Source organism: Tachyglossus aculeatus, chromosome 7 (assembly GCF_015852505.1).
Source record: "Tachyglossus aculeatus isolate mTacAcu1 chromosome 7, mTacAcu1.pri, whole genome shotgun sequence".
NCBI lineage: Eukaryota > Metazoa > Chordata > Mammalia > Monotremata > Tachyglossidae > Tachyglossus > Tachyglossus aculeatus.
Window position 1 is genome coordinate 18,214,862 of NC_052072.1, and position 15,490 is coordinate 18,230,351.

At 46.9% G+C, this 15,490-nt stretch overlaps 1 protein-coding gene across 1 annotated transcript in view; it reads left to right on the plus strand.

Annotated features, from left to right (window-relative positions):
• NUDT3 (nudix hydrolase 3) overlaps positions 1-15,490 on the plus strand; it is a 105,396-nt gene that overhangs the window by 2,791 nt on the left and 87,115 nt on the right. The gene's annotated exons all lie outside the window — the stretch shown is intronic.

Here is a 15,490-nt window from a genome sequence, read left to right on the forward strand (position 1 = left end):
TGTGTCGGTCAGTAAATTTCTCTTTGGAGAGTGGTGGACTGTCAGATATTCCAGGCCTGAGGTATGATGGTATTTGTTAAGTGCTTACTATGTGCCAAGGACTGTTCTAAGCGCTGATTTAGACAAGGTGGAGTCAGTGGTGGGATAGGTGAGATCGTTGTGTGGAAAGTGGAGAAGAGTTTAGGTGGGAGGGACTATGGGAGGGAGGGAGTTTAGGTGGGAGGGAATATGTTGCCAACTTGTACTTCCCAAGCACTTAGTACAGTGCTCTGCACACAGTTAGCGCTCAATAAATACGATTGATTGAATGAATGAATGAAAAGGGACTGTAAGGTCGTTATGCTAATTCTGTGGTATTGTACCCTCCCAAGCGCTTACTACAGTGCTCTGCACATGCTGTATTTTTACTGATTTGTGTAACATAGCCAGGGGAGTTGGGGAAAGACCAGATTGGTAAAATAATTATGTGGGTTGGTAAATTCCTAGTATTGAGTATTTTGTGTAATGATAGAACTCTAGTTCAGAGCTTCTGGCTCGAACTCCCCTTTCCTCTCGCAGTGCCAAGGAAAAAGCCAGTAGGATGAGAATTGTAGGAAAAATGATGGGCGGTAGTTCTGCGATGACTTGTAGTTAATAACCTTGGAAAATCTCTGCTTCCCCAGTAGGTAAGTTCAACGCACAGGCAGAATTTGGGAATCTGTAAAATTGCCTGGGTGAGTGTTTCTTTTGAAATGCAAAATGGCCGGGTGAAAATGGGAACCGTGAAGGACGATGTAGTAGAAATTCAGTATGTTACATTCAGGGGTAAAAGTTAAAAAAAATAAAGTTCTAGGTGGAACACAGTTGCCAGTGGTGATGGTTAGAAACCACCGATCGCCTGGGAAGCGAGGCAGGAAGGCGGTTGTGACATTAGCCCGTTGTCTGGGGCGAGGCCCAGATCTCCCTGGAGATTCCCGGGCTACCGACTGGGCTACCAACTGTCAGCGGAGGGCAAGGAGGGGAGCCACCACCTTCTGGCTTTTGACTCGGACTGCTGGGGACCCAGAGCTAACTGGGGGTGTCGGGTGGGCCTGGTGACCCCTGTCCCTCCCTGTTCCGGGCCACATGGCTGTCCTCCCTGCACCCCTACCCTGGTGAAACGGTTTTCATATTGGGACAGTTGTTCTGGGACCTTATTTTAACCTGTGTGGCGTTATAGCCCGCCCCGGCTCGTTTCCAGCCCCGGTTGCTCTACGGGCGTGGCATCCTGGGCTGTGCTTCGGTGGCCCAGATGGAGCCCAACGCATCAGACGAAAGCGGGAAAAGAAACCTGACCCGGGACTTCTGAAAAGAAGCCACGAATCAGGTGACAGGTGGGTTGCCTGGAGTTGCCGTCCAGAGAGATGCGAGAGGAAGTGGGGATTCAAATTAGCCTGAAAAAATTGTGCTTCCTTTCCGTGGAGCCGAAGGAGTCAAGGAGATAGTCGGGCAATGTGTACTCAGTAGCCAAGCGTATGTTATGATGCTTTCAATATCGGCACGTTTTAATCCGCGGTCTAGGCGTTGGGCTCCTTTTCAAGTTCAAGTTGGAGTAAATATTGTAATTCAAAGTCCTCCTGAAATCCCACCTCCTCCAGAAGCTTTCCCCCAACTGAATCCCCAGCACTCTAACTTGCACAAAGCCATCCGCCATCTCTAGCACTAGATACTTTTCTCTACCCCACTTCAAATTGTATAAAGCCATCCGCCATCTTTAGCACCGGGTTATCTTCTCCAGCTCTCCAAGTTGTGTAAGTCCATCCATCATCATCATCATCAATCATATTTATTGAGCGCTTACTGTGTGCAGAGCACTGTACTAAGCGCTTGGGAAGTACAAGTTGGCAACATATAGAGACAGTCCCTACCCAATAGTGGGCTCACAGTCTAAAAGGGGGAGACAGAGAACAAAACCAAACATACTAACAAAATAAAATAAATAGAATAGATATGTACAAGTAAAATAAATAAATAAATAGAGTAACAAATATGTACAAACATATATACATATATACAGGTGCTGTGGGGAAGGGAAGGAGGTAAGATGGGGGGCAATGGAGAGGGGGACTATATTATTATTATTATTATTATGGTATTTGTTAAGCGCTTACTGTATGCCAGGCACTGTACTGAGGACTGGGGGTGGATACTAGCAAATCTGTTTGGGTACAGTCCCGGACTCATAGTCTCGATCCCCATCTGAGGCCCACAGAGGTGAAGCGACTTGCCCGAAGTCACACAGCAGACAGCAGCGGAGCCAGGATTAGAACCCATGACCTCAGGCCCATGCTGTAGCCACTACGCCATGCTGTTCCCTTTAGCATTAGGTACTTCTGCCTTTTCCTTTATTTTACTTTTCCCTTTAGCATTTAGGTACTTTTCCGTACCCCTTTTCAAGTTGTATAAAGCCATCCGCCGCATTAGATATTTTTCTGTACTCTTCAAGTTGTGTGACTCCATCCACCATCTCGGGCCCCAGGTACTTTTCTGTAGCCCTCTTTCAGGACTTCGTGTTCTGTTTCTCTCAGAGTGGAAGTTGTTTGTGGTCAGAGAATGTGGCTACTTTGGTCCTTTTCAGGCGCTCAGTGCAATGCATCGCCCCAACCCCGGCCACTCAGCAAGTGCTAGTACTGCTAGCGCTACTGAAGGTGAGTTATTACTGGGCCTCACAGTCTCTCTTCTCTTCATTATCGTATTTATTAATAGGAGGAAATCAAAAAGGAGCACAGACGAGACTGCTTGAGGTGGGGGGAACCACTTAATTAGCTTATCAGCCGAAGTAGTGCTTTTGGGTAAGAGGGCGAATGTTCTACTCACAACCAGAGGGGTTGGAATAATACAAGACCTTAATCATACGACTATTAAAAGCCAAATTAAAATACGTGGAGAGAGTTAAATTCCATTTTAGGTGAAACTGAACCCCAGGTTATTTTCAGTGAAGCTGTGCTAGAGTCAATCAGTCAGGGGTATTTGAGTGCTTACTGTGGGCAGAGCATTGTACAAAACACTTGGGAAAGTGCAATACAGTAGAGTTGGTAGACATGATTCCCTGCCCACAGAGAGCTTAGAAGAGGAGGCAGACATTAAAATAAATCACAGATAGGGGAAATGGCAGAAAATAGGGATGTATATATATTCATGAGCATTGTGGGGCTGAGAGCCGGGTGAATATAAAGGATGTAACTGATGCAGATCTAATTGCACATGTGATGAAGAGAAGAGGGTGGTTAGGGGGAAATGCTGGCTTAATCAGGGCAGGCCTCTTGGAGGAGATGTGATTTCTTCCCCCCCCCCCCCCCCCCCCCCCCCCCCCCCCCCCCCCAGAGGGTTTTGAGGTGGAGAGAGCATTGGTCTGTAATGGTAAGATAGACGAGATCAAGATACCGAGAGTCGGCTGGCTTTAGAGGAACGAAGTGTGTGGGCTGGGTTCTACGATAAGCTTAGGAAACGGAGCATCTTTTCTTCTCACTCATTTGTGAATACCATAAGGAGCTGAAGATTCTGTAATATTTTAGTGTTTACGCACCTGACACTGTAGAGCAACGTTAAATCTAAAACACCGTTAAAAAGAATCGCAGCCTTGCCTTCGAAAAGACTGTTTAAGGAATTGTTGTTAAATAGGAAAAGCACCCTTCTCTTAACGGTTTTTAGAAACCTGTCAGAACCCTGCATTCTTCGTCTTGTATTCGCATTTGAAAGTTCTGTAAGGAGCAGAAAAAGACAGGGCCACATTGCCCAGGGGAAGAGAAGAGCCGCAGAACAGAGGAAATTCATTCATTCAATCGTATTTATTGAGCGCTTACTGTGTGCAGAGCACTGTACTAAGCGCTTGGGAAGTACAAGTCGGCAACGATGTGTTATCCGAAGCCTGCTCTGCCAGCTCACTAAGTGCCTGGTTTGTTAGATTGGCTTTGAAGGAACCCACCTACACACTCTACCTCAACCTCGCTCGTCTTAGCCACCGACCCCTTGACCCCATCTTCCTCTGGGCTGGAACTCCCTCCCCGCCTCATATCCTCATGAGAAGCATTGTGGCTCAGTGGAAAGGAGCCTGGGCTTTGGAGTCACGGGTTCAAATCCTGGCTCTGCCAACTGTCAGCTGTGTGACTTTGGGCAAGTCAATTAACTCCTCTGTGCCTCATTTACCTCATCTGTAAAATGGGGATTGACTGTGAGCCCCCCGTGGGGCAACCTGATCACCTTGTATCCCCCCAGCGCTTAGAACAGTGCGTTGCACATAGTGCTTAATAAATGCCATCATTATTATTATTATATCCGACAGGCCATCACACTCTCCACCTTCGAAACCCTTCTAAAATCACATCTCCAAGAGACCCTCCCCGACCAACCTTTCATTTCTCCCATTCACCTTCCCTTCTATGTCGCCTGTACGCTTGGATTTGTATTCTTTAAGAACTTGACATTCACCCCCTGACCGCATTGTCAATTAATGATATGTATTGAGCACTTACTGTGTAAAGAGCACTGTACAGAGTGCTTGGGAAAGTACAGTAGAGTTGGTAGGCATGATCCCTGTCCACAATCAATCAGTCGTATTTATTGAGCGCTTACTGTGTGCAGAGCACTGTACTGAGCCTATAGTCTACCTTCTTCCATCCCCAATTGGTAATTTATTCTCATGTCTGTTCCCTGCTCTAGACTGTGAGCTCCTTGTGGGCAGGGAATATGTCTCCCAACTCCACTGTACTGTTCTCTCCCAAGGGTCCAGTCCAATGCTCGGCACACAGTAAGTACTCAAGCAATACCACTGATTGATTTTCAGATTGCAAAGTCTGCTCTTGGTTTTACAGCATCATTTAGACAGTTTATGGATTATCCAGAATCTTTGCTTATCCTGACCTTTGGACTCTTGGTTATAGGGCGGGAAGGGAAAAAGAAAGGCCACGAAGCTTATCAACTTGCCCTAGTACTTGCTAAACCGTCTGGAGAAGGAAGTTGGAACTATTGCCTAAGTGAATTAGCCGATCATTTGTGGATTTCATTATCCTGTCTTCCTAGTGGCGTCTTCAGTACAACGCCACGTTCGGTGCTTGCTTTGCGCTTGCACTGTCTTCATGCAGTCAACCGTATTTCTTGAGCGCTTACTGTTTGCAAAGCACTGTGCTAAGCGCTTGGGAGAGTACTATAGTAAACAGAGACGTTCCCTGCCCACAACGTGCTTACACTGTATTGAGCTGTGGGGCAAAGGTTCTTCCAGGCACGGCTGTCCCCCCCCCCTTAGGAGGCTCATAGTCTAAAATGCATTCATGTGTTAGTTTTTATTGAATGTTTATGGGGTGCGGAATGCTTGGCAATTGGGAGCGACCGGCGGGGTCCCTCATTTTTGGGGTACCTCACCTGGAGTCTAATGAGGGAGACAGCGAGACAGAGAAATTACAAGCATGCAGTGGGAGTGGGAGGGATAAGAGAGAAGCAGCGTGGGGTAGAGGATAGAGCATGGGCCTGCGAGTAAGAAGGTCGTGGGTTCTAATCCAAGTTCCACCACTTGTCTGCCGTATGACCTTGGGCAAGTCACTTCTCTGGGCCTGTTACCTCCTATGTAAAATGGGGACGGAGACTGTGAGCCCCATGTGGGATAGGGACCGTGTCCAATCCGATTTGCTTGTATCCGACCCAGAGCTTAGTGCAGTGCCTGGCACGTAGTGAGTGCCTAACAAATAGCACAGTTATTGTTATTATTATTGAGAGATTCAGCCCATAAGTGTAAAAAGGGAGAAAAATGGGGAAATGGAAAAAAAAATGGGATAAAGGACCCGATGACAGATACAAAAGAAGGGCATACTCCCATGATGTAGCGTTTTCCTGATGTGTTTTGAATAGACCGCTGTTAGGGAATTTGGGGCCGTTTTTCTGACAACATACACCTGTCTGGATGGTGCACGGTGTTGGAAGTAATCATCATGCCCGTGGCATCAAATGAGGCAGGTCTAAGTCGTCTTCATCCAGGGTTTTTTTCCAGAACGTTACTGTAGCGTTACAGGAGAACCAAGGGCAACTGTAATTTTGTCATCTTTGGAAGGAGCTGCCCTGGGATCCTCACCGTTCTGGGTAGAACTAACCTCAGATAAAAGTCACACACTCTAAATGTCGGGAAGGCAGGTTACTTGCTCATCCCACTTCATGGAACCGGTCTTCATCCGGGCGATGGTGGGTCGGGGAGAGAGGTGTCACCCCAAAGACCCCAGAACAGAGGTGGGCAGAGGGGACTGGGAGAAGCTTGGGACCATGTGGCTCCAGAGGGGTGGGCCTTCATCCTGCCAGTGGCTGGTGGAAAAGGAAGATGGCACACACTGTAGAGCTCAGAACTTTTCATCTTTCCACCCGAACCCTGTCCTCCCCCTTTTCATTCATTCATTCAATCGATCGTATTTATTGAGCACTTACCGTGTGCAGAGCACTCTATGGAGCGCTTGGAAAGTACAATTCAGTAATAAAGAGAGACAGTCCCTGCCCACATAGGGCTTACAGTGTAGAAGGGGGAAGACAGATATCAAAACAAGTAAACAGGCATCAGTATAAATAAATAAAATTATAGATACACATCAAAATAAGTATACAGGCATCAATATAAATAGAATTATTCATATATACATAAGTACATAAGTGCTGTGGGGTGGGGGGAGAGCAAAGAGAGTGAGGTGATGCGGATGGGAGGGGGAGCTGAGGAAAAGGGGGGGCTTAGTCTGGGAAGGCCTTTTGGAGGAGGTGAGCCTTCAGTAGGGCTTTGAAATAGGGAAGAGTGATCTTTTGGCGGATTTTAGGAGGGAGGGCATTCCGGGCCAGAGGTAGGACGTGGACCGGGGTCGAAGGCGGGACAGGTGAGATTGAGGCACGGTGAGAAGGTTAGCACCAGAAGAGCGGAGTGTGTGGGCTGGGATGTAGGAGAGAAGGGAGAGGCTCTGAGATGGTTGAGGTGGCCCTAGTGCCTGGATTCCCCGCAAAAGCACTCTTTGGCATGAGTGGTCTGATGGTGCTCCTTTCTGGAGAAGCCCAGGATGCCAAACCGGGAGCGCAGGGTTTAGGCCGGATGCCACTTGTCCAGTGGCCGGCCCGCTAGGTGGTCCCTCCGTGGGGATGGGAGACCCTGGCCCGAGGAAGCCCCCGGATGTAGGGAGACCCTGACAATGCAGCGGAAGCATCCCTGCGCACTGGTTCGGAAGACGAGATTGTAAGCAGGCGATTCCGCTGGACTCCGGCCGGTGGCTCAGTCGCCTCGGTCACTCGGTCAGCTTCCTCGGTCAGCTTCCTGAGCTTCCGCCCCCTGATTTTCCTGTCACTGTAAACAACACCATGATGCTTCCTGTCTATCAAGCCTTTAACCGAGGCCTTATCCTCTACTCACCTTTCTCATTTATCCCATATTTTCCATCTGTCACCAAAACATGTTGGTTTTATCTTCACAGCACTCCAATAGCACTATGTACAGATCCTTCACTCTTCCATTTCTCCTGGTTGTAATGCAGTGTCTGCCTCCCCTTCTGGACTGTAAGCTCATTGTGGGGAGAGATTATGTCTACCAACTCTGTTGCACAGTGCTTTGCACACAATAAGCGCTCAAATACCTTTGATTGATTGATGAGGGATGTTTTCCCGAGATTGCAGGCCCATTAGTGTGCATTAGAAATTTGGGGGATTAAAAAATCCTTTTGGAATGGATTCAATCAGTCGTATTTATCGACTTATTGGTTTGATATATTTTTAGACTACGAGCCTCCTAAGAGCCAGGCGCAGGGAAGGATTGCTAGATGAGTTCGCTTATTACCCAGACATACTACCTATGTCTCATTAATCATTTGGAACCCAAGAGTGAAATTTATTTCATATGAAAGAGCCTAGTGTTCTGCTTTGGAAGACATGACCCAGTTCAGAGCTTTTCAGGCCGTCGTGTCTTAGGTGCTTTCAAAGAGTTTTTACCCTCTTCTCACCCACTATATTGTCAGAGCTGAAGAGTAGCAGGGGAATCCATCAATCAGTGGTATTTGAGCATTTGCTATGTGCAGAGCAGTGTAGTAAGTGTACAAGAGTACAATAAAGCAGAGTTGATGGACGTTCCCTGCCCGCAAAGAGCTTACAGTCCACAGGTTTCTGTAGAAGCAGTGTGGTCCAGTGGATAGCGCATGGGCCTGGGAATCAGAAGGATCTGTGTTCTAATTCCGGCTCTACCGCATGTCTCCTGTGTGACCTTGGGCAAGTCACTTCACTGTGCCTCAGTTACCTCTTCTGTAAAGTGGAGATTAAGATTATGAGCTCCATGTGGGACAGTGACTATGTCTAACCCAATTTGATTGGCTCCTCCCCAGCGCTTAGAGCAGTGCCTGGCACATAATAAGTCCTGAAGAAATACCACAGTAATCATAATAATAATAGGTACTGTTCTATCATCATCATCATCATCATTATTATTATTATGTGCTTACTTTGTGCAGAGCATAGTGCTTTGCACAATGTAAGCGGTTAATAAATGCCATCATTATTATTACAATAGAGTTGGTAGACATAATAATAATAATAATGATAGCATTTATTAAGCGCTTACTTTGTGCAAAGCACTGTTCTAAGCGCTAGGGAGGTTAACAGGGTGATCAGGTTGTCCCACGGGGGGGGCTCATAGTCTTCATCCCCATTTTATAGATGAGGTAACTGAGGCCCAGAGAAGTGAAGTGACTTTCCCAAGGTCACACAGCTGAGAAGTGGTGGAGCCAGGATTTGAACCCATGATCTCTGACTCCAAAGCCCGGGCTCTTTCCACTGAGCCACGCTGTTTCTCATCATCATCATCATCATCATCAGGACTATGGGGTCATTGGTAATAATTAGTCTTCAGAGCAGTAATCTTCTAATTGGCACAGTTACTTGTCTGTCAGAGGACCCCATTGGTAATCAGGGAGCAAGTTTATAGTGCTTGAGGAACTTGGAATTCTGTTCCCCCATCCATACATCACCACTGTAAATAGACATTTGCATGAATTTGTTGCTTTGCTAAGTCTTCTCTGTTGGAAAGTGACTTTTCTTGTGTTAAAGTTTAATTTACCTGAGGTATAGATTGTGCACATTTGTGGTGGGGGGCTTTAAAAATGGATGGTGACAGGCAGTAATATTTCCTCACAGTAATGTGCCTCACAGCACTTATGTATATATCTGAGATTTATTTATTTTTATTAATGTCTGTCTCTCCCTTTAGACTGTAATAAACACTATGTGGGCAGGGGTTGTGTCTGTCTGTTGTGGCACTCTTCCAAGCCCTTAGTACAGTGCTTTTCACACAGTAAGCACTCAGTAAATACGATTCGTTGATTGAGTGAGTCTAAATGGTATTTCATTTAGTCACTCTTTTTCATACTGATCTTGCACACAAATTTGATGACTCAGTTTTTCATGGACTTAACCCGAGGGAATCTTGTGTTCCAAAGCAATGTTGACTGTAGGTCGGAGGAATTTTGAGATCATCTCGCCCAGTGGGTCCCATCGGAAGAGCTGAGGCGTGCTGGTGTAATTTGGGAGCTTTCCAAGAGTTTGGGGGCTCTGCCATTTTCAACTGGAGTTCACCCTCACGCTCCCTCCCTCCAAAGCTTGTCTAGATGTGTTAGAACTATACTTGACACAGAATAAACCCTTAGCAAATACCATACTAATACCGTCATCGAAGGTATTTAGTGCTTACTTTGTGGTCAGTCAGTCGTACTTATTAAGCGGTTACTGAGGGCAGAGCGCTGTACTAAGCACTTGGGAGAGTACAGTACAACAATAAACAGACATTCAATTGTATTGAGCGCTTACTGTGTGCAGAGCACTGTACTAAGCACTTGGAAAGTACAATTCAGTAACAAAGAGAGACATCGGGCTCAGAGTCTAGAAGATAAGTGCCGTGAGCACTGTTTTAAGTGCTTGGGAGAGTACAATGCAGAAGAATGACCTCATCCCCACCTACAAGGAGTTTACAGTCTAGTGGGGAGACAGACATTAAAATAAATTTCTTATTCATTCATTCATTCATTCATATTTATTGAGCACTTACTGTGTGCAGAACACTGTACTAAGCACTTGGGCGCTTACAAGTCGGCAACATATAGAGACGGTCCCTACCCAACAACGGGCTCACAGTCTAGAAGGGGGAGATAGACAACAAAATAAAACATGTAGACAGGTTATCTCAGAGACGGTGTGAAGAACAGCGCCTGGTACATAGCGCTTAGCAAATACCATCATTTAGTAATAATTTATCTGTCTGCAAAATGGCGCTGTTCCTTCTTATCTCTCAGAGACGGTGTGAAGAACTTAGTTACAAATACCGGTAGATGTAAAAACACATGGATGAGTGTTTTAGAAGCTGCATTTTACTGGGGAAGGGTGGTAATCCAGGGCAGTCGCGCTATTCTTATTTTAGCCCCTTTGCACTTTGTGAGGAGAAAAGAGCATGTCGAGCACATTGAGAACCGGGGAATGGATCTAGTTCTTCAGCTGGGCAAATCCCTGCCCCGTGTTGAAAGCTGCTAACCCTGGCTGGTGATTCTGAGGGCACGTTTGGATAGGAGGCTGGGGGTGGGGAACCAGTGAGTAAGTGAGTGTGAGAGACATCCAAGAGGGAGGGAAAGAGGGAGGGAGGGTGGGAAGAGGGAAGAGAACAGCCTTGGGATCAAGTGCAGCCACGTAAGAGCCCTCTAGTCAGGAAGGGAGACGGGCTGACGGTAATAATAATAATAATAATGGCATTTATTAAGCGCTTACTATGTGCAAAGCACTGTTCTAAGCGCTGGGGAGTTTACGAGGTGATCAGGTTGTCCCACGGTGGGCTCACAGTCTTAATCCCAGCATGGCTCAGTGGAAAGAGCCCGGGCTTTGGAGTCAGAGGTCATGGGTTTGAATCCCGCTCCGCCACATGTCTGCTGTGTGACCTTGGGTGAGTCACTTCACTTCTCTGTGCCTCAGTTACCTCATCTGTAAAATGGGGATGATAACTGTGAACCCCACGCGGGACAACCTGATCACCTTGTATTCCACCCCCCAGCGCTTAGAACAGTGCTTTGCACATAGTAAGCGCTTAACAAATGCCCTCATTATTATTAACCCCCATTTTACAGATGAGGGAACTGAGGCACAGAGAAGTTAAGTGACTTGCCCAAAGTCACACAGCTGACAAGTGGCGGAGCCGGGATTTGAACCGATGACCTCTGACTCCAAAGCCCGGGCTCTTTCCACTGAGCCGAGCTTCTTCCCCACGCATGGAGTATTGGTGAGATGTCGTATGCTATCAACCGGTAGCAATCGAGGGGCAGCCTTGTGCAGAACACTCTTAAGTGCTTGGGAGAGGATTGTATTGAGAAGCAGCATGGCATAGTGGAAAGAGCACAAGCTTGGGCGTCAGAGGTCGTGGGTTCTAATCCTGGCTCCGCCACTGACCAGCTGTGTGACTCTGGGCAAGTCACTTGACTTCTCTGCCTCAGTTACCTCATCTGTCAAATGGGGATGAAGACTGTGAGCCCCACGTGGGACAACCTAATGACCTCGTATCTACCCCAGCGCTTAGAACAGTGCTCGGCACATAGTAAGCGCTTAACAAATGCCATCATCATTATTATTATTATTACAATAAAACTAGTGGACAAGGCCCCTGCCTTCAGGGAGCTTACAGTTTAGGGAGAGTAACAGGCACCAAAATAATTATTACACATAGGAGGAAGAAGGAATAGGGGATTGTACATGAGTTAGGGCTTAAGTAATTGGATAATTGGATAATAGTAATAATTATGATATTAAATGCTTATTATGTGCCAAGCACTGTTCTAAGTGCTGGGGTAGGTACAAGTAAACAGGTTGTCCCACATGGGGCTCACAGTCTTCATCACCATTTTACAGATGAAGTAACTGAGGCACAGAGAAGTGGCTTGCCCAAGGTCACACAGCAGACAAGTGACGGAGCTGAATTTAGAACCCGCATCCTCTGACTCCCAAGCCTGTGCTCTTTCCACTAAGCCACACTGCTTCTCTCTAAATATGGTATATATATATATATTTTACACTGTATTTTGGATATGTAAGGTATGTCCAAAAGTTTCACAGGTGGATGTGAGTACTTAATAATAATAATAAAAGAATAAGTGCATATTTGTTAAGCACTTACTCTGCGTCATACTGTACTAAGTGCTGGGGTCAATTCCATATATATAGATCAGATACAATTGCTGTTCCGCATGGGGTTTACAGTCTAGGAGGGAGAACAGGTGATGAATCTCCATTTTACAGATAAGGGAACTGAGGCACAGAGAAGTTAAGCGACTTGCCCAAGGTCACCCAGCAGGTAGGTAGCAGAGCCAGGATTAAAACCCATATACTTTGAGTCCCAGGCCCGGGTTCTCACCCCTAGGCAACACTGTTTCTCACGCTGCTTAAGTCCGTAGAGTGCACTAAAGTTTTGACCAGGCAGTAGAGGGGACAATTAATTAATCTTGGAATGCCGCCTCCCGGAGGAGATGTGATTTCCAAGAGAAGCAGCGTGGCTCAGTGGAAAGAGCCCGGGCTTTGGAGTCAGAGGTCATGGGTTCAAATCCCGGGTCTGCCAATTGTCAGCTGTGTGACTTTGGGCAAGTCACTTAACTTCTCTGTGCCTCAGTTACCTCAACTGTAAAATCGGGATTAATACTGTGAGCCCCCCTGTGGGACAACCTGATCACCTTGTAACCTCCCCAGTGCTTAGAACAGTGCTTGGCACATGGTAAGCGCTTAATAAATGCCATCATCATCATTATTATTATTATTCCAGAGATCTCTGAAAAAGGAGAGCGCTGTAGGGTCTGAAGAGGGAGGGAATTCTAGGTCTTGGTGGAGAGGGTGTGAGCGAGAGGTCAGTGGCAGGAAAGATGAGAACGAGGCCCAGCGATTAGGAATTTCTGCATCCCTAGGGGAGTTGGGTAGCTTTTTGTTTTGTTTATTTCTCTTAAACCAACACCCTTTTGAATTTACTCTGCACCACTACTGAAATTGCCTTCACAAGAGGCACAAATGGATCGATTCCCTGGAGCTATCTGATTTTTGAGCTCTGAGGATCCTGTAGTTGGAACGAACTGCTCTTGGATAGTTCTGGACTGGTCAGGGGTTATTGGGTATGTGCGAGAACGGTTTTAGCCCAGGCCGGAGGACTGTTTGTGGGTACTGTGGGGATGGGGTGACTCTCAAGGTACATAGCGAACCCTCTCAGGACTCCTCATTACAGATGGACTAAAGTGTCCTCAGCACCTGGGGCGTGTAGAGTCCTGGACACCCCCCCCCCCCCCCCCCCCCAAAAAAAGGCTTTTAAATGGGCACCTGAGAAAGGGGTAATTTAGTTGAAATAAAGCTAAAGTACCAGACTGCTAAATCTCTTAAGTAGACTTTCTGTGCACTGAGCCAGTTCAGCTCTTTGTTCTGAAAACAATAAGGCCCTTTTAAAGGAACGTTTGACAAAATGGTTTTCCCCAGTTGGGTTATTCAACAGATTTCTGAAGCGCCGTTCAAGAACCGCGCGGCAATGGTTAGCCCAAGTGGACGTGGGAACTCCAAGCGGAGTAGAAAAGTGATACAGTGCTTACGGGCCGGCCAGGTGTTGGCATTTATGTGGACAGAAGTGTTGTTGCCCCTTTTAAATAGGGGTATTTAAGGCTCAGAGTTAAAGTTCTTAACCGGAAACTGTACGCTCTTAACCCCTTTAAAGAGGAACGATTTGAGGTTGGTGCGCTCGGTTCTGTCATAAACATGTGTGTTCACTGGGCGTTTTGGCAGGAACGCCGTTAGTGAATTAGGGAGTGTTCCTCTGATGGCTGTGAGCCTGTTTGACTATAACTTGATGTTGTCAGAAGAACTGGAATTGGGTACATGTGGCCCGTTAGACACAGTTGATCGATTAAGTGTTTCCCCAAACACACCCCCACGTCTTAGAAGAACTGGGCTTATTTTGTTTTAGAGGTATTTCTTCTGGTTTGGCATCCCAGTCTTCTCCAGAAAGGAGGAAAGTTTCCGATTCTGGAAATAAAGGTGATTCAAGCAGCTCAGCCCCGCTGTGAGACAGGTGCTCAGCTAGATCTAGTTCCCAGTGCTTCATTCAGTGCTTGGCAAATGCCCAGCCTGCACACTTCACTCTTCTGGCGCTAACCTTCTCACCGTGCCTCGATCTCGCCTGTCCCACCGTCGACCCCTGGCCCACGTCCTACCTCTGTCCTGGAATGCTTTCCCTCCTCAAATCTGCCGAAAGATCACTCTTCCCCCCTTCAAAGCCCTACTGAAGGCTCACCTCCTCCAAGAGGCCTTCCCAGACTAAGCTCCCCTTTTCCTCAGCTCTCCCTCCCTTCCGCATCACCTCAGCTCACTCCCTTTGCTCTTCCCTCATTCTCCCTACCACACAGCACTTATGCATTTATGTATATATGTATAATTCTATTTATTTATATTGATGCCTGTATACTTGTTTTGATATGTACATATCTATAATTTTACTTATTTATATTGTTGCCTGTTTAGTTGTTTTATGTCCGTCCTCCCCCTTCTAGACTGTAAGCCCTGTGTGAGCAGGGATTGTCTCTCTTAATTGCTGAGCTGTAGTTTCCAGCGCTTCGTACAGTGCTCTGCACACAGTAAGTGCTCAGTAAATACAGTTGAATGATTGGATGAATGTTGCTGTCTTCTCAGCTTGTTTTGAAATCATGATAGCCATCAAGCCTTTAGCAAAGTCTGAAAAGCGGTTCCTCAATTTGGTCTGGGAATTGCCCTTGCTCGCTGTTCCCCGGAGGGAAGCAGAGAAAGAGGATGCAGGAAAAGCAGTTGCTGCAACAATTCCTGCGGTCCAAGGCGGTTTGGTTGCGACTTGTGTCACTGGGCCGTCTCCGGGACCATCGCTTCTGGGTCCCGAGCTGCCCACGGTGCCCCCGTGGAGCCTGCCCCGGCTGGGTGGAGCTTTCTAGCATTGATCTGGTCAATACAGTGCTCTGCACACAGTAAGCGCTCAATAAATACGATTGAATGAATCTGGTCTGTGCCCTTTCCTGCCGGAGCCCAGAAGACACCAGTCCAGTAATTTAAGGCAATTTCTTGAGACAGTTACCTTCAGCTCCGTGGCATGGCCAAATAGCTCCAGCTGTGCTTTCCAGTTGAAGCAGCAGTATCCATTCATTCAATTGTATTTATTGAGCGCTTACTGTGTAATATACAATATCACAATGAACAGACACATTCCCTGCCCACAACGAGCTTACACCTATTAAGGCTGATTCATGCACAGCCACATTTTTCTAAGCTAAAACCAAACAAGAAAATTAAAGGGGCACCCGCCCCCTTTTTCTCCCTCCTCTTCATTGTGGGTGGGGAGCGTGTCTTCTGAGTCGGTTATAGTGTACCCTCCTAAGTGCGTAGAGAAGCAGCGTGCCTCGTTGATAGAGCCCTGGACTGGGAGCCCAAAGGCTTGGGTTCTAATCCCAACTCTGCCACT